The following is a 25623-nucleotide window of genomic DNA, read 5'->3' as shown; positions in this document are numbered from 1 at the left end:
TCAATTCAAATAGTTGAACTTGTGGATTTAAACTTTTCCTTTATTTTCTGAGCTTTTTCCCTTTTGCAGTTATGACATTAGGGGTTCCTAGAGCTCATAATGTTATTACCTTAATTGATAACGGCATGGGATTAGGAATCATTAGAGACTTTGGGAAAGCTACTATAAGCAGGAACAAATTTTTCTTCTGCTTTTACCTGAATGACATAGGATAGCTTTTGAATGTGAACACTTAAGAGCAGCCATACCTCATTCTTTATGCTTATCAACCATGATTCTGACTGGAATATCATTTCTTCTGGAATTGTGTCTTAGAGTATTGGTAATAAAGATTGAGTGAGATATATATTAGGCTCAACAAAGCACATTAAAATTATAAATTCTTCAGTCATGTCTAAAATCATTGCTTATAAAAGAAAATTACATGGACTTGTTGTTTTAAAACCAGCCTTGTTCCATCAATCTCTCTCACCATCAAAATATTTTCTCTATCATGCTCTAGCAATCACTCTGTCCAGTTTGTATTTTCTATACCTTACTTCCCTCCCTATTATCAGGATCCACTTTTACTAGATATTTAGAATATTACTAGTAGCTGGGGATGAAATTATATGGTTGGAAGAAGAGATTTTCTGTAATTGGGAAAAGATTTCCTCCTCCAGAATGTTTAGTTTTTTTCTTTATTTCTACGATTTGGTTTATTGGTACCATTTGATGTTTACCGTGTTGTATACCTCTGGCAATTTCCCAAATGCTTGACAGCTCAACTGGGCCCTCATTCCAGCTATTGCTGCTGCCAGTTTCTCCAGACTTCATTTCTTGAAACATCCTCCACCCCAGTTTCATATGCAATTCTTTGGAAAGAGCATCAGTTTTTCACTCTAGAATCTACATCTCCAGTTCTGATCTCTCTTATTTATGCTCCATTATTTCTGCTTGAATAATCTACTTTTACCATAAATTTAGCCTATGAAACTTTGAAGGAACAGTGCTAAAGCCCACCGATGTGGTCTAAGGTTCTGTTACCAACCTATGAGAAATTTATTTTAAGGCGAAACAGTGAGATTCCTCCCCAGTCTTGTATCTGTGGGTTTATAATTCATACACTAGTAAAAATAAGAAAGCAAAAATTAAAAAGGAAGTTATTCTAACTGGAGGGTACACAGAGAGGACAAGGCATGAGTGGTGTTGGTGCCAACAACCTCAGAAACAGCAGGAGCCAGGTCCATCTCCTTTGGTGCCAGTTTTCAGACCTTACTTGTTAGCAGTCTTGACACAATCATTGACAGAAGTAGCAGTGCTCTCAATACCTGCAGACCTATTAGCAAAAATAGCCCCTTCAAGAGAGACTGGCAAGAATTTCAGTGATTCACTTCATAGGACTTCATAATTTTGAAAACTAGAAGTAAATAGGGAAAATGATAGCTGTCATATGAATCACACTTAAGAGGACTAGATTTTGGAGCACAAGTAAAAGACCCTCTAGCAACTTGCAGAACTGGGAGGAGATTGGTAGACATTTTTGGAGTTCTTATAAAATGTGCAGTAATGGAGTGAAAATGATACTGTATGTGATGTTTATTGTGGCTCCACGTTTACTTCTTATCTGGTGTACCTTGTGAGATGCAAGCCATATAAAATTCTTATACTTATAGTCTGTCATTCTTCATGTTCTTGATTTTCTTGCTGTGATGGTAAATGGATGCTCAGCAGGATTTCATTCTCTGGGAAGAGTCAAACAAGTGTCTCAAGTTGCTAATTTATTCATCCAAATGCCTCACAGTAGGTGATCTTTGCTTCATGCTGTAATGGTTAGTATTAGCCATTTCCTCATACTCTTACCCTAAAATTGCTTTCATTAACATAGATATTCCTTCTTAATTTCCAAGTCCATTTGGCACTATCCTTTCAGTATTTCAGGCAAAAAAAATTTTTATTGAAGAGTATTTGATGACAATATTATATTAGCTTCAGGTGTGCAACATAGTGATTCAATATTTTTGTAGATTATACTCCAGGCAAAAAATTTTAGAGTCACCTTTGACTACTGATTCTCCATCTCACATGTATGAAATTATATTATAATTCATATAACAGTAAATTATATCATCACGAATCACTAACTTACAAATCTTAACTCTTACAACCAGAACATTCATTAGGAACTAATTTTTTTTGTTACTAGATCATAATAACAGCTTCTTAACAGTCTCCTTACCTCTATTTTTTCCATTTTTAAATTCTTTCTGCATGTTACTGCTAGCTTACTCTTCCCCAAACTAATTTTATCTTGACAATAACAGGAGAAAAATATTTCAATTCTCTACTAAAAATCCTCTAATATCTTTATGTTGTCTATCATATTAAATTTAAATTCCTGTCTGATTTGTGTGATTTTTTTTAATGTCTGAAACATTTATATTAACATATTTCCATACAAATAACCCAATGAAAGTTTAGTATTAGTTATTTTGTTTGTTCTTTTATACTGCAGGTTCTTATTAGGCATCAATTTTATACACATCAGTGTATACATGTCAATCCCAATCGCCCAATTCAGCACACCACCATCCCCACCTCACCGCAGTTTTCCCCCCTTGGTGTCCATATGTCCATTCTCTACATCTGTGTCTCAACTTCTGCCCTGCAAACTGGCTCATCTGTACCATTTTTCTAGGTTCCACATACATGCATTAATATACGATATTTGTTTTTCTCTTTCTGACTTACTTCACTCTGTATGGCAGTCTCTAGGTCCATCCATGTCTCAACAAATGACTCAATTTCGTTCCTTTTTATGGCTGAGTAATATTCCATTGTATATATGTACCACAACTTCTTTATCCATTCGTCTGTTGATGGGCATTTAGGTTGCTTCCATGACCTGGCTATTGTAAATAGTGCTGCAATGAACATTCGGGTGCATGTGTCTTTTTGAATTACGGTTTTCTCTGGGTATATGCCCAGTAGTGGGATTGCTGAGTCATATGGTAATTCTATTTTTAGATTTTTAAGGAACCTCCATATTGTTCTCCATAGTGGCTGTATCAATTTACATTCCCACCAACAGTGCAAGAGGGTTCCCTTTTCTCCACACCCTCTCCAGCATTTGTTGTTTGTAGATTTTCTGATGATGCCCATTCTAACAGGAGTGAGGTGATACCTCATTGTAGTTTTGATTTGCATTTCTCTAATAATTAGTGATGTTGAGCATCTTTTCATGTGCTTCGTGGCCGTCTGTATGTCTTCTTTGGAGAAATGTCTCTTTAGGTCTTCTGCCCATTTTTGGATTGGGGTGTTTGTTTCTTTGATATTGAGCTGAATGAGCTGTTTATATATTTTGGAGATTAATCCTTTGTCCGTTGATTCATTTGCAAATATTTTCTCCCATTCTGAGGGTTGTCTTTTCGTCTTGTTTATGGTTTCCTTTGCTGTGCAAAAGCTTTGAAGTTTCATTAGGTCCCACTTGTTTATTTTTGTTTTTATTTCCATTACTCTAGGAGGTGGATCAAAAAAGATCTTACTGTGATTTATGTCAAAGAGTGTTCTTCCTATGTTTTCCTCTAAGAGTTTTATAGTGTCCAGTCTTATATTTAGGTCTCTAATCCAGTTTGAGTTTATTTTTGTGTATGGTGTTAGGGAGTATTCTAATTTCATTCTTTTACATGTAGCTGTCCAGTTTTTCCAGCACCACTTATTGAAGAGACTATCTTTTCTCCATTGTATATCTTTGCCTCCTTTGTCATAGATTAGTTGACCATAGGTGCGTGGGTTAATCTCTGGGCTTTCTATCTTGTTCCATTGATCTATGTTTCTGTTTTTGTGCCAGTACCATATTGTCTTGATTACTGTAGCTTTGTAGTATAGTCTGAAGTCAGGGAGTCTGATTCCTCCAGCTCCATTTTTTTTGCCTCAAGACTGCTTTGGCTATTCGGGGTCTTTTGTGTCTCCATACAAATTTTGAGATGATTTGTTCTAGCTCCGTAAAAAATGCCATTGGTAATTTGATAGGGATTGCATTGAATCTGTAGATTGCTTTGGGTAGTATACTCATTTTCACAATGTTGATTCTTCCAATCCAAGAACATGGTATATCTCTCCATCTGTTGGTATCATCCTTAATTTCTTTCATCAGTGTCTTATAGTTTTCTGCATACAGGTCTTTTGTCTCCCTAGGTAGCTTTATTCCTAGGTATTTTATTCTTTTTGTTGCAATGGTAAATGGGAGTGTTTCCATAATTTCTCTTTCAGATTTTTCATCATTAGTGTATAGGAATGCAAGAGATTTCTGTGCATTAATTTTGTATCCTGCAACTTTACCATATTCATTAATTAGCTCTAGCAGTTTTCTGGTGGCAGTTTTAGGATTCTCTATGTATAGTATGTCATCCGCAAACAGTGACAGTTTTACTTCTTCTTTTCCAATTTGTATTCCTTTTATTTCTTTTTCTTCTCTGATTGCCGTGGCTAGGACTTCCAAAACTATGTTGAATAATAGTGGTGAGAGTGGACATCCTTGTCTCGTTCCTGATCTTAGAGGAAATGCTTTCAGTTTTTCACCATTGAGAATGATGTTTGCTGTGGGTTTGTCATATATGGCCTTTATTATGTGGAGGTAGGTTCCCTCTATGCCGACTTTCTGGAGAGTTTTTATCAGAAATGGGTGTTGAATTTTGTCAAAAGCTTTTTCTGCATCTATTGAGATGATCATATGGTTTTTATTCTTCAATTTGTTAATATGGTGTATCACATTGATTGATTTGAGTATATTGAAGAATCCTTGCATCCCTGGGATAAATCCCACTTGATCGTGGTGTATGATCCTTTTAATGTGTTGTTGGATTCTGTTTGCTAGTATTTTGTTGAGGATTTTTGCATCTATATTCATCAGTGATATTGGTCTGTACTTTTCTTTTTTTGTAGTGTCTTTGTCTGGTTTTGGTATCAGGGTGATGGTGGCCTCATAGAATGAGTTTGGGAGTGTTCCTTCCTCTGCAGTTTTTTGGAAGAGTTTGAGAAGGATGGGTGTTAGCTCTTCTCTAAATGTTTGATAGAATTCACCTGTGAAGCCATCTGGTCCTGGACTTTTGTTTGTTGGAAGATTTTTAATCACAGTTTAAATTTCATTACTTGTGATTGGTCTGTTCATATTTTCTGTTTCTTCCTGATTCAGTCTTGGAAGGTTATACCTTTCTAAGAATTTGTCCATTTCTTCCAGGTTGTCCATTTTATTGGCATAAAGTTGCTTGTAGTAGTCTCTTAGGATGCTTTGTATTTCTGCGGTGTCTGTTGTAACTTCTCCTTTTTCATTTCTGATTTTATTGATTTGAGTCCTCTCCCTCTTTTTCTTGATGAGTCTGGCTAATGGCTTATCAATTTTGTTTATCTTCTCAAAGAACCAACTTTTAGTTTTATTGATCTTTGCTATTGTTTTCTTTGTTTCTATATCATTTATTTCTGCTCTGATCTTTATGATTTCTTTCCTTCTGCTAACTTTGGGTTTTGTTTGTTCTTCTTTCTCTAGTTTCTTTAGGTGTAAGGTTAGATTGTTTACTTGAGATTTTTCTTGTTTCTTTAGGTAGGCTTGTATAGCTATAAACTTCCCTCTTAGAACCGCTTTTGCTGCATCCCATAGGTTTTGGGTCGTCGTGTTTTCATTGTCATTTGTCTCTAGGTATTTTTTTATTTCCTCTGATTTCTTCAGTAATCTCTTGGTTATTTAGTAACATTTTGTTTAGCCTCCATGTGTTTGTCTTTTTTACGTTTTTTTCCCTGTAATTCATTTCTAATCTCATAGCGTTGTGGTCAGAAAGGATGCTTGATATGATTTCAATTTTCTTAAATTTACCGAGGCTTGATTTGTGACCCAAGATGTGATCTATCCTGGAGAATGTTCCGTGCACACTTGAGAAGAACGTGTAATCTGCTGTTTTTGGATGGAATGTCCTATATATATCAATTAAATCTATCTGGTCTATTGTGTCATTTAAAGCTTCTGTTTCCTTATTTATTTTCATTTTGGATGATTTGTCCATTGGTGTAAGTGAGGTGTTAAAGTCCCCCACTATGATTGTGTTACTGTCAATTTCCTCTTTTATAGCTGTTAGCAGTTGCCTTATGTATTGAGGTGCTCCTATGTTGAGTGCATATATATTTATAATTGTTATATCTTCTTCTTGGATTGATCCCTGGATCATTATGTAGTGTCCTTCCTTGTCTCTTGTAACATTCTTTATTTTAAAGTCTATTTTATCTGATATGAGTATAGCTACTCCAGCTTTCTTTTGATTTCCATTTGCATGGAATATCTTTTTCCATCCCCTCACTTTCAGTCTGTATGTGACCCTAGGTCTAATGTGGGTGTCTTGTAGACAGCATATATATGGGTCTTGTTTTTGTATCCATTCAGCCAGTCTATGTCTTTTGGTTGGGGCATTTAATCCATTCACGTTTAAGGTAATTATCGATACGTATGTTCCTATGACCATTTTCTTAATTGTTTTGGGTTTGTTTTTGTAGGTCCTTTTCTTCTCTTGTGTTTCCCACTTAGAGAAGTTCCTTTAGCATTTGTTGTAGAGCTGGTTTGGTGGTGCTGAATTCTCTTAGCTTTTGCTTGTCTGTAAAACTTTTGATTTCTCCATCAAATCTAAATGAGATCCTTGCCAGGTAGAGTAATCTTGGTTGTAGGTTCTTCCCTTTCATCCCTTTAAGTATATCATGCCACTTCCTTCTGGCTTGCAGAGTTTCTGCTGAGAAATCAGCTGTTTACCTTATGGGAGTTCCCTTGTATGTTATTTGTCGTTTTTCCCTTGCTGCTTTCAATAATTTTTCTTTGTCTTTAATTTTTGCCACTTTGATTACTATGTGTCTCGGCGTGTTTCTCCTTGGGTTTATTCTGTATGGGACTCTCTGCGCTTCCTGGACTTGGGTGGCTATTTCCTTTCCCATGTTAGGGAAGTTTTCGACTATAATCTCTTCAAATATTTTCTCTGGTCCTTTCTCTCTCTCTTCTCCTTCTGGGACCCCTATAATGCGAATGTTGTTGCGTTTAATGTTGTCCCAGAGGTCTCTCAGGCTGTCTTCATTTCTTTTCATTCTTTTTTCTTTAGTCTGTTCTGCAGCAGTGAATTCCACCATTCTGTCTTCCAGGTCACTTATCCGTTCTTCTGCCTCAGTTTTTCTGCTATTGATTCCTTCTAGTGTAGTTTTCATTTCAGTTATTGTATTGGTCATCTCTGTTTGTTTGTTCTTTAATTCTTCTAGGTCTTTGTTAATCATTTCTTGCATCTTCGCAATCTTTGCCTCCATTCTTATTCCGAGGTCCTGGATCATCTTCACTATCATTATTCTGAATTCTTTTTCTGGAAGGTTGCCTATCTCCACTTCATTTAGTTGTTTTTCTGGGGTTTTTTCTTGTTCCTTCATCTGGTACATAGCCCTCTGCCTTTTCATCTTCTCTATCTTTCTGTAACTGTGGTTTTTGGTCCACAGGCTGCAGGATTGTAGTTTTTCTTCTGATTTGTGTGATTTTTAAATAATCTGGTCCTAGATTATTTTTCTCAATTTTGTCCATTACTTAGGAACTCTTTCAGTGACTTAATAAATACAGTAAATATATACTACTGATTTGGTAAATACTGTCTTCCCAATAAGAATGTAAACTTCACAAGGGGAAGGATAGTATCTAATACTTCTCTTTATTTTTCACAGAATCTATAATAGTAATAAAAAAAGTTTTTAAATAATCACTTGCAGATTTGTACATTAACTTAAAAAACAAATCAATTTCTAAATGTCACTGAAATGTATTTGTTTTAAATCAATTAAAATCATGTTAGGTCAAAGGAAATAAAATTTCAAGCTAAAGAATTTATATGGCCTAAGAATTAAGTTATTATGTCATCCCTATTTTAACATTCTTTGCCCATAAATGAGAAAATTAACTCACTATGTTTTCTGAAAGACAAATGCTTTTAAATCATAAATTGTTTAGAGACTTCTTTTCAGAGCTCTATCTACTGTCATTTAATAGGAAAACTGCTTTCTGTGTTTCATAATAGTTGTGGAAATTCCAGTTTATGGCTTATAATCTTTTTTATAATTGTCCATTGCTTTGTCACTGCATATGTCAAGCTCCCTTACAAAGTTGAATCCCATTTAGAATTTAATAAAACTCAAATTGTATTAGTGTGTTGATTGTTTATAACAAATTTTCTTTAATCTACTTTTAAAAATACATTTTTCTTAATGAATAGTAACTTGTGCTCACCTAAGAACCACCTTACATTTCATCCATCAATGTCATAATACTGTCACTACTTTTGAGGTTTATTCACAAATTTCCAGCTTTCATTTTGTATTGTGTAGAGGAATGAGTTAATTCTTTCAAAAGACCTTGTGGCATGTTAAATCCATTGCTTTTAATACCTTGAGGTGTATTTGTTTTTCTCCTTACAGTGCACTCAACTAAATGCTCTTTTGTTGACACCTAATACCTAACATGTCAGAGACCAAATTCATTATTTTCACCCAGCAAATGTCTCCTTTCTCAAATACCCCAAAAGTTCACACTGGTGCTTTTCCCTCTTTCTCCTTCAGGTGATTTGTTGGATAATTGTCTTCTCTGAATATCTTAAAAGTGAATGAGTTTATATATAGATATAGAGGTAGAGATAGAGATATTTCAGACATGAGAAAATTCCAACTGTTTCTACATTTCATTTCTATTGAATTAGTTGATATCTGACTACTAAATGGGCATAAAAATCTGTGTCAGTAGAAATCTGGAAACCTGGGATCTCCTCCAACTCTACTAAATGGTGACTAGATGTTGTTTAATCTCTTTGGTCCTCCATTCCTTCATCTGTATAATTAGGTTATTGAAGTATCTCTCAGAGGTCCTTTTAACATTGAAACTGGTCATAATTCAGTGGGTGGTGGGAAGTGTATGAGGTGCATCCTCATGGCTGAGTAATCATGGATAAGCTATATTGGGACTCCCACTAACAGTACTGCCCATAAATGTGGGTTTGTCTCAGATAATCACCTGCTGCATTGCATATAAATTTTGTATTGATAAACTAAAGGAATAACAACTTTTAATCGTAGTACTCTGAGGTCTACTTATGACATTTATTATGTAAATATGGATGCTTATATTTAGCATGTCTCCTCACAAGCATTTGAATTTCTTGAATTCAGTCTCCTTTTTACTAGTGTGGAATAAGAAGTCCATTTCATTCTCTGAAAACGGAATGAGTTTAGGAATGGAGAAAGAAACTACTTTCCTTTGGCAAGATCCCCTGGGCTAAGATGCCAGCTTCATTTTTCTTCGTTTTTCAGTGTTAATTTGGTTCAGCTTTTGTTTGCTGCTGGTGCACTGTCATTTGAAATCCAGAAAACAAGAAAAGAAATTGCATCCTATTAATTCAATATATTTAGAACTTGGAAAATTCTAGACTTCTGAGGGTTTAATAATTCATTTATTTCTATTTATGATATAATCATTGGGGGAAAAAGAGCTTTTTAAATTTAGAGAATATTGAACATATCTCTGTAAAATCTTCCATGCAATGTTAAATGTTATACCTATCTGACTCAGTTGGCTCAGAAATTCATAGCCATCATGTTTTATCTTCTCATGGGGAATTTTTTTTAAATGAGAAAATTCTACCAACAAATGTATGCCTAAACAGAAGAAATGACTCTATTTTTATAACTTTCCATTGAAATTAAAATGTATAAACACATAATTATTTTGGAGTGGATTCTACAATAGATTTTATGGAGTACACATAAAAGGAGATACTATTAGTAAAATTATGTTCTGCACAAAACTGTTTGGTATATGAAAAGAAAAGTTATTACAGTGATGTTTCCACTAATGATCTGTTTGGTTTACTGCCATGTAAGAATAAGAGCATATTTTGGGCTTTTATTTCAGTTGCATGAAATTTCCTTCAGAGAGAGAGTTGTTTAAAAGAATTTTCTGAAATAATAAGTCTTTTTGAAGAAATAGTATTATTTAAATACATTTTGAAAGAGACAAGATTAGGAAAATAGGAAGAGATGGCAGCTTGAGCACTTCTGCCCTGCTGTCATTATCCTAATTTCCACCCAACAGCTATATCTCTTCCATGCTATACACAAGTTAAACTGAGACTTAGAGGCTGGTAGCAAGGCCTCAGGCTTAACGGGAGTCCTAGAGGAGAGAGTATGGCTATTTTCCCCCGGGCTTGATATCACTTTGGGAAAAGTGGAGGGGAGTTTAGGGTAAAGATCTAAAGGACCAGATGGATTCCAGATAGAACCTGACCTGAAGATAACCATGAATCCTATTCCCCACAAGGGGAGAAGCTGTATATTTCCTTCAGGAGTGCTTCAAAGAAGACTGGCTGGTCCCTCTGCACTGGAGGTGCTGTGAGACAGCAACCCTAGCATGCTGAGTTCTCTGTACTACTGAAAATTAGAGTGGCAGGGAACTGACAATTTGATTGTTGCCTCTTAGACCAGGAATAAAGTGCTTTGCACCGCTCCCCAGGTCGCTGTCACCTCACTCCAGTATTTGGACTAAGTCTTTATGAGCAGGCCAGAGAAAATTTTGCAGTTGCTAAGGAGCCCCAGCAGATAGAACAGACAAAAAGAGACAACTTAATCAAAGAAGACTGCTCTTAGGAGGAAGATATTTTAAGCAAAAGTAACAGTTTTAATTTAACTTAAACACAATTTCAATTTAAAAAGGAATTTTAAATTTGTGATTTTGATCCGATTTGAAAAGTTCCACAGCCAATATTTTTTCAGTTATTGTTCTGCCCTGTTATTCCTCTCCTCCTCTAATGCAAATCCAATTATATGAATGACAGACCATTAGCTCTTTTGTTCTTTTCTGTATTTTCCTGGATTTATTTTTATACCAGCTTCAACTTCACTGGTCTTCTCTTCTGTTTGTTATTCTGCTTTTAACCCCATATTTTTGTGGCCACACCTCGCGGCTTGCAGGATCTTAGTTCCTTTACCAGGGATAGAACCCGGGGCGACGGCAGTGAAGGTGCAGAGTCCTAACCACTGGACTGCCAGGGAAGTCCCTTCTCATTTTAAATGTTTAATTTCAGTTATTGCAGTTCTCAAATTTAGAATTTCTCCGATTTTCTTTTTTTTATAGATTCTAGTTTTTGGTACAAATTTCTGTATTTTCCCTCTTCTCTTCTTTTAATTTATTTTTATTTTTTAAATTAATTTTTATTGGAGTATAGTTGATTTACAATGTTGTGTTAGTTTCTGCTGTACAGCAATATGAATCAGTTATACATATACATATATCCACTCTTTTTTGGAGTCTATTCCCATATCGGTTATTACAGAGTATTGAGTAGAGTTCCCTGTGCTATACAGTAGGTCCTTATTAGTTATCTATTTTATATGTAGTAGTTTGTATATGTCAATCCCAATCTCCCAATTTATCCCTAGCCCCCTTTCCTCCTTGGTAACCATAAGTTTGTTTTCTACATCTGTGACTCTATTTCTGTTTTGTAAATAGGTTCACTTGTACCATTTTTTTAGATTCCACATATAAGCAGTATCGTATGATATTTGTCTTTCTCTGTCTGACTTACTTCACTCAGTATGACAATCTCTAAGTCCATCCACGTCACTGCAAATGGCATTATTTTGTTATTTTTTATGGCTGAGTAATATTCCATTATATATATGTACCACATCTTCTTTATCCATTCTTCCATGTCCCAGCTATTGTAAATAGTGCTGCAATGAACATTAGGGTACATATATTTTTTCAAATTATGGTTTTCTCCAGATATATGCCCAGGAGTGGGATTGCTGAATCATATAGTAGCTCTCTTTTTAATTTTTAAAGGAACCTCCATACTGTTCTCCATAGTGGCTGTACCAATTTACATTCCCACCAACAGTGCAAAAGGGTTCCCTTTTCTCCACACCCTCTCCAGCATTTATTGTTTGTAGATTTTTTGATGATGGACATTCTGACCAGTGTGAGGTGATACGTCATTGTAGTTTTGATTTGCATTGCTCTGATAATTAGTGATATTGAGCACTTTTCTTGTGCCTATTGGCCATCTGTATGTCTTCTTTGGAGAAATGTCTATTTAGATATTCTGCCCATTTTTTGATTGGGTTGTTTGTTTGATTTTGAGCTGCATGAGTTGTTTATATATTTTGGAGATTAATCCCTGTTGGTCACTTTGTTTGCAAATATTTTCTTCCATTCTGTGGGTTGTCTTTTCATTTTGCTTATGGCTTTCTTTGCTATGCAAAAGCTTTTCCGTTTAATTAGGCCCCATTTGTTTATTTTTGTTTTTGTTTTCTTTACTCTAGGAGGTGGATCAAAAAAGATCTTACTGTGATACTGTGATATATGTCAGAGAGTGTTCTGCCTATGTTTTCCTCTAAGAGTTTTATAGTATTCAGTTTTACTTCTAGATCTTTAGTGCCTTTTGAGTTTATTTTTGTGTATGGTGTTAGAGAGTGTTCTAATTTCATTCTTTTACATGTAGCTGTCCAGTTTTTCCAGCACCACGTACTGAAGAGGCTGTCATTTCTCCATTGTATATTCTTGCCTCCTTTGTCATAGATTAGGTGACCATAGATGTGTGGGTTTATGTCTGGACTTTCTATCCTGTTTCTGTCCTGTTTTTGTGCCAGTACCATATTGTTTTGATTACTGTAGCTTTGTAGTATAGTCTGAAGTCAGGGAACCTGATTCCTCCAGTTCTGTTTTTCTTTCTCAAGATTGCTTTGGCTTTTCGGGGTCTTCGTGTTTCCATACAAATTGTAAAATGTTTTGTTCTAATTCTTTGAAAAATGCTATTGATAATTTGATAGGGATTGCACTGAATCTATAGATTACTTTGGGTAGTATAGTCATTTTGACAATATTGATTCTTCCAGTCCAAAATCATGGTATATCTCTCCATCTGTTTGTGTCATCTATGATTTCTTTCATAAGTGTTTTATAGTTTTTTGAGTACAGGCCTTTTGCCTCCTTAGGTAGGTTTATTCCTAGGGATTTTATTCTTTTGGATGCAATGGTAAATGGGATTGTTTCCTGAATTTTTCTTTCTGATATTTTGTTGTTAGTGTATAGGAATGCAGGAGATTTCTATGTATTAATTTTGTATACTGCAACTTTACTAAAGTCATTGATGAGCTCTAGTAGTTTTCTCATAGCAGCTTTAGGATTTACTATGTATAGTATCATGTCACCTGCAAACAGTGACAGTTTTACTTCTTTTCCAATTTGGATTCCTTTTATTTCTTTTTCTTCTCTGATTGCTGTGGCTAGGACTTCCAAAACTATTGATGTTGAGTAAAAGGGGAGAGAGTCTTGTCTTGTTCCTGATCTTAGAGGAAATGCTTTCAGTTTTTCACCGTTGAAAATGATGTTTGCTGTGGGTTTGTCTTATATGGTCTTATATGGACTTTTTTTTCCCTCTTGAATTTCTGCCATTTTCACCCCATCTCCTGACAGTCCTGTAAATTATTTATTTAATGGCAGTGGTGTGTTTGAAAAATTGTGGAGGGCTCTGCAAGATCCTATTTTCCTCTTTGATCTATTTACTTTACTTCTAGAATGTGCTAGAAATAAGGGCAACTTTTCCTGGTCCAAGTAAGGAGAAACTATTTTAGTCTTTATGAAGTTTAGCCAGTTTCCTATTAGCTTTTGTTTAGGGCAATCCTTGTTTATTCCTATCCTTGTTTTCCTAGCGTTAGTATCAAGAAAATCCCCCTTGTAATTAAAACTGTTTGGATGAGACCAGGGATTGGCAAACATTTTAAGTGAACAGCAAAATAGTAAATATTTTAGGCTTTTCAGAACATACAGTCTCTGTCATAACTACTCAGTTCTGCTACTGAGCCACAAAAGCATCCATTAGAGAAACATAAACAAATGAATATGTCTTTGTTCCAATAAAACTTTATTTATAAAAACAGATATTGGGCTGAATTGAACCTGTGGGTCATAGATTACTGATCTCTAGTTTAGACTATAAATATGTGTTCCTTTAATTTCTTAGCCTTTGTCCCATGTCTTGAAGAAATGAATAAGGCTTCAAGGAGAAAAGCATAACAGACTGTTAAGCTCATTTTCCTACAGCTCCCTTTTCTACAGGGTCTTTATCCTCCAGATATTAGATCACTTTGTAGGCTTGAATTACAGTTATTTGACCCCCTGGTTCCAAGAGGCCACCATAAGTTCTGAGCTTATTTATGCTTGTTTACTACATTTCCTACTGTTATTAATCAACATATACCTTGAAAGAAAAGCGGTAGAAAATATTGGACTCTTGTCAATGCTTTTGTCTTCTCTCTAGGATCTTTGCCCTGTAAAACTGTGGTTTTCTTAATTGTACTCTATTACCTTTCCAAGAGCTGACTTTGGTATTTCTTACAAATTTTATACTTATTCTTGAAGTGGCAAGGTGGTCTAATACAAGCTAATCTTTCATAGTGGGAAGCAGAAGTCCCCAAAGGAAAAATTTTAAAAAGCAATTTGTAGCATTTGAATAAATTAGCAAAATATGGAAGTAGAAAACCATGGTAACAATGAAATGACAAAAAAAGCAAACATTGACTAAGGAACCAAGTATTACACTATATACAGGAAACTACTCAATCTTAATACTGTAAGATAAGATCTGAGTAGTTGAATGAGACGTCATGCTTTTGACAGAAAGATTAATGTGATGAAATTGTCAATTCTCTCTGAATTATATTATAAATTTAGTGTAATTTCCAATGGGATCACAACAATCAGTTTTTAGTTGTGTAAAATGAGCTCGAATTCTATTTGAATATTAAAATCTTGTGACTAGCCAAAATAATTACAACAAAGAAAAATAGAAGACTGGCCTTGTAAGATAATGAAACAATTTAAAGTCATCAGAATTTTTAAAAAATTGTTTTTGGTATAAGAGTAGAAAATCCAAGAGTGAAACCAAGTGGAGAACAATAGATTCCAGTGTATACATAATTGAAATTTTATATTTGGCACTGGTATATTTTAATTTTGTGGGAACATAATGGATGATTTATCAAATGTGTTGACTCAACTGTCATTCTAAATAGGAGAAAATAAAGATTATTATCTCATACTGTTCAAAAATAAATTTTAGATGAAACACAACATAAATGTAAAAATTAAACATTTTGTAATAAAATGTAAGAGATTAAAGGAGTATCCTATTGGTCAGGAAGAATTTTAGCCATGTCAAAAAACCTAGAAACTATGGAAAAAAAGATACATTTGACTATATGTTTTTTTAAAATATGCTACATCACAATATACACCATTAACAAAGTTAATATACCTAGTATTGATTACAATTAATATTTGCAACTGAGACTCTCTCAGGGGCCTGAGGGTGTCTCTCCACATTTTATAGTCTCCGGGCAGGTGGTCACATGGTGACAAAGGTGACCCTAGGCCAGAGTCACATGGTTCATTATAGAATTCTCAATATGATATATACACTCCGACCCTTATATCAACCAATTCTTCAAGTATTTACTCCTCTTCCTTATCACTATACTAATCCTTGTTACAGCCAACAACCTCTTCCAACTTTTTATTGGATGAGAAGGAGTAGGAATCATATCTTTCCTGCTTATCGGATGATGGTATGGGCAAGCAGATGCAAACACAGCTGCTCTTCAAGCAATTTTATATAACCGCATCGGAGATGTCGGATTCATTATATCAGTGGCATGATTTTTATCTCACACAAACGCATGAGACCTACAACAAATTTTCATGCTCAACCAGAACTCTTTAAACCTACGCCTCATAGGACTCGTACTAACCGCAGCCAGAAAATCAGCCCAATTCGGACTTCACCCCGACTCCCTTCAGCAGTAGAAGGCCCTACCCCAGTCTCAGCCCTACTCCACTCAAGCACAATGGTTGTAGCAGGAGTTTTCCTGCTTATCTGATTTTACCCTTTAATAGAAAACAACAAACTCATTCAAACAATAATGCTCTGCCTAGGAGCCCTTACCACCTTCTTTACAGCTATCTGTGCGCTCACTCAAAACGATATTAAAAAAATTATTGCCTTCTCTACCTCCAGCCAATGAGGTTTAATAATAGTAACGATTGACCTCAACCAACCTCATCTAGCATTTTTACACATTTGCACGCACGCTTTCTTTAAAGCCATATTACTTCTATGCTCTCGGTCTATCATTCACAACATACACAACAAGCAGGGCATTCGAAAAATGAGAGGGTTATTCAAGACCTTGCCCTTCACTGCAACAGCCCTTATCATTGGATGCCTAACACTAACAGGAATACCGTTTCTCACCGGATTTTACTCTAAAGACCTGATTATTGAAACCGCCACTACGTTTTATACCAACGCCTGAGCCCTATTAATAACTCTAACCGCTACCTCCCTCACAGCTATCTATAGCACTCACATTACCTTCTTTGCGCTACTAGGACAGCCCCGCTTTTCTCCTTCTGTGCCTATTAATGAAAACAACCCCCTCTTAATCAACTCCATCAAGCGCCTATTAATCGGAAGTATTTTTGCTGGCTTCATCATCTCCCACAACATTCCTCCAACAACCATCCCCCTAATAACCATACCCCTACATTTAAAATTGACTGCCCTTGTAGTAACAACCTTGGGCTTTGTACTAGCATTCGAAATCAACCTTAACACACAAAACTTAAAATATATATACCCCTCAGACTCCTCTAAGTTCTCCACTCTTTTAGGATACTTCCCCACCATCATACACTGCCTACCTCCCCATCTAAATCTATTAATAAGCCAAAAATTAGCAACCTCCTTACTAGACTTAATCTGACTAGAAACCATCCTACCAAAGACTACAGCCTTCATTCAACTAAAATATTCCACATTAGTCTCAAATCAAAAAGGCCTTATCTCGTTGCTTTGTGACCACCTAGAGGGGTGGGATAGGGAGGGTGGGAGGGAGGGAGACCCAAGAGGGACGAGATATGGGGACATATGTATATGTATAACTGATTCACTTTGTTATAAAGCAGAAACTAACACACCATTGTAAAGCAATTATACTCCAATAAAGATGTTAAAAAAATTTTAAAAAGGCGTTATCAAGCTCTACTTCTTATCATTCCTTATTTCTATCACCCTCAGCATGCTGCTATTTAATTACCCCGAGTAATCTCCATAATAACCACAACACCAATAAATAATGACCAACCCGTAACAATCACCAACCAAGTACCATAACTATATAACGCCGCAATTCCCATAGCCTCTTCACTGAAAAACTCAGAGTCACCAGTATCATAAATAACTCAGTCTCCCAGCCCATTAAACTGAAACACAATCTCCATATCCTCATCCTTCAAAATGTAAAGTACTATTAAAAGCTCTACTACTAACCCTAAAAGAAATGCTCCTAGCACAACCTTGTTAGAAACCCAAACCTCAGGGTATTGTTCGGTGGCCATAGCCATTGTATAACCAAACACGACCAATATTCCCCCTAAATAAATCAGAAATACCATTAAACCTAAAAATGAACCACCAAAATTTAAGACAATCCCACATCCAACACCACCACCCACAATCAACCCTAGACCCCCATAAATAGGAGAAGGTTTTGAAGAAACCCCCACAAGACTAATCACAAAAATAATGCTTAAAATAAATACAATGTATGTCATCATTATTCCCACATGGACTTCAACCATAACCAGTGCCATGAAAAATCATCGTTGTCATTCAACTACAATGACCAACACCCGAAAAACCCACCCGCTAATAAAAATTCTCAACAACACATTTATTGACCTTCCCACCCCATCAAATATCTCATCATGATGAAACTTTGGCTCCCTGCTAGGCATCTGCCTACTCCTACAAATCCTAACAGGCCTATTCTTGGCAATACACTACACACCAGACACAACAACTGCCTTCTCATCAGTAACACACATCTACCAGGATGTCAACTGTGGCTGAATCATCCGGTACATACATGCAAACAGAGCTTCCATGTTTTTTATTTGCCTTTATGCCCACATAGGATGTGGCTTGTACTATGGATCCTACGCCTTTCAGGAAACATGGAACATTGGAATTATCCTGCAACTTACAGTCATAGCCACCGCATTTATAGGCCATGCCCTACCCTGAGGACAGATATCATTATGAGGTGCAACTGTTATCCCATACCTACTCTCAGCAATCCCGTATATCGGCACCACCCTTGTCGAATGAATCTGAGGTGGTTTTTCCATAAATAAAGCAACACTAACACGATTCTTTGCCTTCCACTTTATTCTCCCTTTCATCATCACAGCACTAGCGGCCGTCCACCTATTATTCCTCCATGAAACAGGATCTAACAACCCCACAGGAATTCCATCCGATACAGACAAAATCCCATTCCACCCCTATTATACAGTTAAAGACATTTTGGGCACTTTACTGTTAATCTTAGCCTTGTTGGTACTAGCCCTATTCTCACCCGACCTGTTAGGAGATCCCGACAACTACACCCCAGCAAACCCACTCAGCATGCCATCACACATCAAACCAGAATGATACTTTCTATTCACATATGCAATCCTATGATCAATCCCCAACAAACTAGAGGAGTCTTAGCTCTGCCACTCTCGATCCTAATCCTGGCATTCATTACAATACGCCATACATCTAAACAACGAAGCATAATATTTCGACCCTTCAGTCAATTCTTGTTCTGAGTACTAGTGGCAGACTTACTGACACTAACATGAATCGGAGGACAGCCTGTGGAGTACCCATATATGGCTGTCGGACAGCTTGCATCTGTCCTATACTTCCTTTTAATTCTAGTATTAATACCAATAACTAGTCTCATTGAAAACAAGCTCCTGAAATGAAGAGTCTTTGTAGTATAACGCAATACCCCAGTCTTGTAAACCAGAAAAGGAGAACAGCACATCTCCCCAAGACTCAAGGAAGAAGTACTATGCTTCACTGCCAGCACCCAAGGCTGAAATTCTATATAAACTATTCCCTGAAAAAAGATATAAGACATTCACAAAACTACAGTGCTATATCAGTACTAAAAACAATTTATTTTACTGCATACATGCTATGTAAGTCGTGCATGCTTGTACTGCCACATAATCAAAATAGCGTCTCTCTCATGTATATGTACATGTACATTGTCTGTATAATTGTGCATTAAGTTGTTTGCACCATGAATAATAAGCATGTATAGTTTATTATTAATATTACATAGTACATAGTTATTATTGATCGTACATAGTACATTAAATTAAATCAATTCAAGCCAACATGTCCTATAATCCCGTCCGTTAGATCGCGAACTTAATCACCATGCTGCATGAAACCAGCAACCCACTCGGCAGGGATCCCTATTCTCGCTCCGGGCCCATGAACCGTGGGGGTTTCTATTAGTGAACTTTATCAGACATCTGGTTCTTACTTCAGGGCCATCCCACTTAAAATCGCCCACTCGTTCCCCTTAAATAAGACATCTCGATGGACTAATGACTAATCAGCCCATGCTCACACATAACTGTGATTTCATACATTGGTATTTTTTACTTTTGGGGGGATATTTCTTGGACTCAGCTATGACCTTAAAAGGTCTTAACACAGTCAAGCAAATTGTAGCTGGACTTGTATGTATTTGCTATCTGGCTAGCACAACCAACGTGTGCAGTTAAATTAATGGTTACAGGACATAATACTTTACTATTCCCCCCCAGATTTGAATAATTGTATATTATAATGAATTAAGCCTCAAACCCCCATATCATACCAATAAACTACTTAGATATTCACCACCCATATAGACAGACTCCCCCCTAGATTCACCAATCATCCTATCAAAAATCTAATACTAAATCTGGCATAAGCCACATAATATAAACATACAAACATCACCTACATACAGCAAGTTAATGTAGCTTAAAAACCTCATAAAGCAAGACACTGAAAATGTCTAGATGTGCCTACTAGCTCCATAAACATAAAGGTTTGGTCCCAGCCTTTCTATTAGTTTTTAATAGAATTACACATGCAAATATCCACATCTCAGTGAGAGTGCCCTCTAGATCACTAAGATTAAAAGGAACAGGTATAAAGCACGCCACACCAGCAGCTCACAGCACCTTGCTTAGCCACACCCCCACGGGAGACAGCAGTGATAAAAATTAAGCCATGAACGAAAGTTTGACTAAGCCATATTAATTAGGGTTGGTAAACTTCGTGCCAGCCACCATGGTCATACGATTATTGACCCAAGCTAGTAGAACTATGGCATAAAGCGTGTTAAAGAGCCACACAAGATAAAGTTAAACCTTAATTAAGCTGTAGAAAGCCATAATTAAAACTAAAATAAACTACGAAAGTGACTTCAATATAATCTGCTCACACAATAGCTAAGACCCAAACTGGGATTAGATACCCCACTATGCTTAGCCCTAAACCCAAATAACCATAAAAACTAGATTATTCGCCAGAGTACTACTAGCAACAGCCTAAAACTCAAAGGAATTGGCGATGCTTCACATCCCTCTAAAGGAGCCTGTTCTATAACTGATAAACCACGATTAACCTCACCAACCCTTGCTACTCCAGTCTATATACCGCCATCTTCAGCAAACCCTAAAAAGGAGCAAAAGTAAGCATAACTATAATACATAAAAATGTTAGGTCAAGATGTAACCTATGGGATGGGAAGAAATGGGCTACATTTTCTATACCAAGAACACCCTTCATATTCACATGAAAGTTTTTATGAAACCTAAAAATCAAAGGAGGATTTAGTAGTAAATTAAGAATAGAGCCCTTAATTGAATAAGGCCATGAAGCACACACACACTGCCCATCACCCTCTTCAAATGCCATAACAAAGCCCCAGTCCATCAACACATGCTAGACAATTATATGAGAGGAGACAAGTAGTAACAAGGTAAGCATACTGGAAAGTGTGCCTGGATAAAACAAGATATAGCTTAAATAAAGCACCTAGTTTACACCTAGAAGATTTCATAAGCTATGTATATCTTTAACCAAATCTAGCCCACACCTTTCCCACCATTACTAGCACAAACCAATCAAATAAAACATTCACCAGACATCTAAAGTATAGGAGATAGAAATTTAAACACTGATGGCGCTATAGAGAAAGTACCATAAGGGAATGATGAAAGAAAAATTAAAAGTAATAAAAAGCAAAGTTTACCCCTTGTACCTTTTGTATAATGACTTAATTAGTAACAATTTAACAAAGAGAACTTAAGCTAAACTATCTGAAACCAGCTGAAGTACTTATGAACAGTTACTAGAATGAACTCATCTATATGGCAAAATAGAAGATATATAAGTAGAGGTGAAAAGCCTAACGAGCCTGGTGATAGCTGGTTGTCCAGGAAAATAATTTGAGTTCAACGTTAAATAATACTAAATAAGCCTCAATGTATATTTAGACGTTAGGCTAAAAAGGTATAGCTTTTTACAAATGGATACAACCCTGACTAGAGAGTAAAAACAAACATTACCATAGTTGGCCTAAAAGCAGCCACCAATTAAGAAAGCGTTCAAGCTCGACAACAAAACAACATTTTAATTCCAACATTAAGTAAATCAACTCCTAGCCTAATTACTGGACTAATCTATAAGACTATAGAAACAATACTGTTAACATGAGTAACAAGAAATATTTCTCCTTGCACAAGCTTACATCAGCAACTAATAATATACTGATAATTAACAACAAATAAATATAATCCAACACTAAATTATTTATTAAAAACACTGTTAACCCAACACAGGCGTGCACCCAAGGAAAGACTAAAAAAAGTAAAAGGAACTCAGCAAACACAAACCCCGCCTATTTACCAAAAACATCACCTCTAGCATCACCAGTATTAGAGGCACCGCCTGCCCGGTGACAATCGTTAAATGGCCGCGGTATCCTGACCGTGCAAAGGTAGCATAATCATTTGTTTTCTAAATAAGGACTTGTATGAATGGCCACACGAGGGTTTTACTGTCTTACTTTTAATCAGTGAAATTGACCTCCCCGTGAAAAGGCGGGGATAACAAAATAAGACGAGAAGACCCTATGGAGCTTCAATTAATCAACCCAAAAATCACAATCTTGAACCACCAAGGAATAACAAAATTTTACATAGGTTGACAGTTTCGGTTGGGGTGACCTCGGAGCACAGAAAACCCTCCAAATGATTAAAGCCTAGACCTGCTAGCCAAAGCATAGTATCACTTATTGATCCAAAAAATTGATCAACAGAAGAAGTTACCCTAGGGATAACAGCGCAATCCTATTCTAGAGTCCATATCGACAATAGGGTTTACGACCTCGATGTTGGATCAGGACGTCCTAATGGTGTAACTGCTATTAAGTGTTCGTTTGTTCAATGATTAAAGTCCTACGTGATCTGAGTTCAGACTGGAAGAATCCAGGTTGATTTCTATCTATTACGCATTTCTCCCAGTACGAAAGGACAAGAGAAAAAAAGCCCACTTTAAATAAACGCCTTTAATGCAATTAATGTTCTAATCTCAACTTAATATGCGAGCACAAACTAATCTACCCGAGACCAGGGTTTTGTTGGGGTGGCAGAGCCCGGCAATTGCATAAAACTTAAACCTTTATACTCAGAGTTTCAAACCCTCTCCCCAACAAAATGTTTATAATTAACATTTTAATGCTCATCCTCCCTATCCTCTTAGCCGTAGCATTCCTGACACTAGTAGAACGTAAAATCTTAGGCTACATAGAACTCCGAAAAGGACCAAACATTGTAGGCCCTCATGGTCTGCTCCAACCCTTTGCTGATGCAATCAAGCTGTTCACTAAGGAACCCCTGTGACCAGCCACATCCTCCACCACTATATTCATCATTGCACCTATCCTAGCCTTGACCCTAGCCCATGGTCACAGACTTGAGTTGTCCTGCTGCTACTTCAGGAAAAGGGCTTGTGTGTGGTAACAAGACTTCTTCAAGGTTTGGTGTGGAGATTACTGATGAAGATGTTGAGTTGCTACTTCACAGAATCCACCCTGATGAAGATGGAAATGTCAGATACCTCCAATTCACGGCCATGTTTGATTTGTGGTGAGGTTATTTAAGGGATGATCTCAGAAAAAAGTTTTCAAGAATTTGATCCCTCTCACACTATATTTATCAGCAAGGCAGATTTTAAGGTGATTTGGACTGGGCTGTGCAACAACCTGAATGAATGTGAGTGTGGAATGCCTGGAAGGAGATGTGATACTAAAGGAGATGGAAGAGCTGTTGGAACTTTGACGTGTACTGACTCATCTAATGTTCACCACAGTCCTTTGAGGTGTCCCCCTGGCTAGCAAACTCTATCTAGAATGCTGCTTCCCTGCACTGACTTTTCAGAATAAAGAGCAGCAGGGGAAGCCGGATCCCACAATGGCAGCAGCAGGGTTCGTGGCAAGAATCATGGCTTGCAGGCTGCCCCAGGTGGTCTTGTCTTCCTGCAGCTTATAGGCCCTCAGACTTAGGAGCTGTTTCAAGCACACAGCCTTGAGAGAGTAAGGTGTTCTTGAGACCGTTGGTACCAAATCCGTGACTGAACCCAGTGAAGACCTCTATGAAAATGTTTAAGATTCTGGGAGCACATCCAGAGACCTACTCTTTTAGCCACCAGCTGCTGGAGACAGCCTCCTAGACAAATTACTACCAAGTCAGCCAGTTCTAGCTGAACAGCTATTATAGACCCTCATAATCTGACTTCATAATGGAGACTGCCACATTCACTGCTGTGCAGCTGACAGGGTCTTGGTGCTCTGGCCGGGTGTCAAGCCTGAACCTCTGAGGTGGGAGAGCCGAGATCTGAGCATAGGTCCATCAGAACATCCCAGCTCCCCATAATACCAATCGGGGAGAGCTCTCCCAGAGATCTCCTTCTCAACACTAAGGCCCAGCTCCACTCAACGAGCAGCAAGCTCCAGTGCTGGACGCCCCATGCCAAACAACTAGCAAGACAGGAAGACAACCCCACCCATTAGCAGAAAGGCTGCCTAAAATCATAAGTTCACAGACACCCCAAAACACACCACTGGACACGGTCCTGCCCACCAGAAAGACAAGATCCAGGCTCATCCACCAGAAAAGAGGCACCAGTCCCCTCTACCAGGAAGCCTATACGACCCACTGAACCAACCATACCCGCTGGCGGCAGACACGAAAAACAATGGGAACTATGAACCTACAGCCTGCGAAAAGGAGACCCCAAACACAGTAAGTTAAGAAAAATGAGAAGACAGAGAAATACACAGCAGATGAAGGAGCAAGGTAAAAACCCACCAGACCAAACAAATGAAGAGGAAATAGGCAGTCTACCTGAAAAAGAACTCAGAGTAATGATAGTAAAGTTGATCCAAAATCTTGGAAATAGAATGGAGAAAATACAAGAAACGTTTCACAAGGACCTAGAATAACTAAAGAGCAAACAAACAATGATGAACAACACAATAAATGAAATTAAAAATTCTCTAGAAGGAATCAATAGCAGAATAACTGAGGCAGAGGAACGGGTAAATGACCTGGAAGATAAAATAGTGGAAATAACTACCACAGAGCAGAATAAAGAGAAAAGAAGAGAATCAAGGACGGTCTCAGAGACCTCTGGGACAACATTAAATGCACCAAAATTCAAATTATAGAGGTCCCAGAAAAAGAAGAGAAAAAGAAAGGGACTGAGAAAATATTTGAAGAGATTATAGTTGAAAACTTCCCTAATATGGGAAAGGAAATAATCAAGTCCAGGAAACGCAGAGGGTCCCATATGGGATAAATCCAAGGAGAAACATGCCAAGACACATACTAATCAAACTATCAAAAATTAAATACAAGGAAAAAATATTGAAAGCAGCAAGGGAAAAGCAACAAATAACATACAAGGGAATCCCCATAAGGTTAACAGCTGATCTTTCAGCAGAAACTCTGCAAGCCAGAAGGGAGTGACAGGACATATTTAAAGTGATGAAAGAGAAAAACCTACAACCAAGATTACTCTACCCAGCAAAAATCTCATTCAGATTTGACGGAGAAATTAAAACCTTTACAGGCAAGCAAAAGGTAAGAGAATACAGCACCATCAAACCAGCTTTACAACAAATGCTACAGGAACTTCTCCAGGCAGGAAACACAAGAGAAGGAAAAGACCTACAATAACAAACCCAAAACAATTAAGAAAATGGTAATAGGAACATACATATTGATAGTTACCTTAAATGTAAATGGATTAAGTGCTCCAACCAAAAGACATAGACTGGCTGAATGGATACGAAAACAAGCCCCGTATACATGCTGTCTACAAGAGACCCACTTCAGACCTAGGGACACATACAGACTGAAAATGAGGCAATGGAAAAAGATATTCCATGCAAATGGAAATCAAAAGAAAGTTGGAGTAGCAATTCTCATATCAGACAAAATAGACTTTAAAATAAACACTATTACAACAGGCAAAGAAGGACACTACATAATGATCAAGGGATCAATCCAAGAAGAAGATATAACAATTGTAAATATTTATGCACCCAACATAGGAGCACCTCAGTACA

The 25623-nt window shown here is 36.9% G+C and overlaps 1 protein-coding gene and 2 pseudogenes across 5 annotated transcripts in view; all 3 read left to right on the top strand.

Annotated features, from left to right (window-relative positions):
* LOC130707122 (NADH-ubiquinone oxidoreductase chain 5-like) overlaps positions 1 to 17193 on the top strand; it is a 57996-nt pseudogene extending 40803 nt beyond the window's left edge.
* LOC103006346 (uncharacterized) overlaps positions 1 to 25623 on the top strand; it is a 624869-nt gene that overhangs the window by 136275 nt on the left and 462971 nt on the right. The gene's annotated exons all lie outside the window — the stretch shown is intronic.
* LOC130707300 (cytochrome b-like) lies at positions 17769 to 18904 on the top strand (annotated as a pseudogene).

This window comes from Balaenoptera acutorostrata, chromosome 2, assembly GCF_949987535.1.
Source record: "Balaenoptera acutorostrata chromosome 2, mBalAcu1.1, whole genome shotgun sequence".
NCBI classification, from domain to species: domain Eukaryota; kingdom Metazoa; phylum Chordata; class Mammalia; order Artiodactyla; family Balaenopteridae; genus Balaenoptera; species Balaenoptera acutorostrata.
This window is presented reverse-complemented; position numbering and strand designations above follow the sequence as displayed.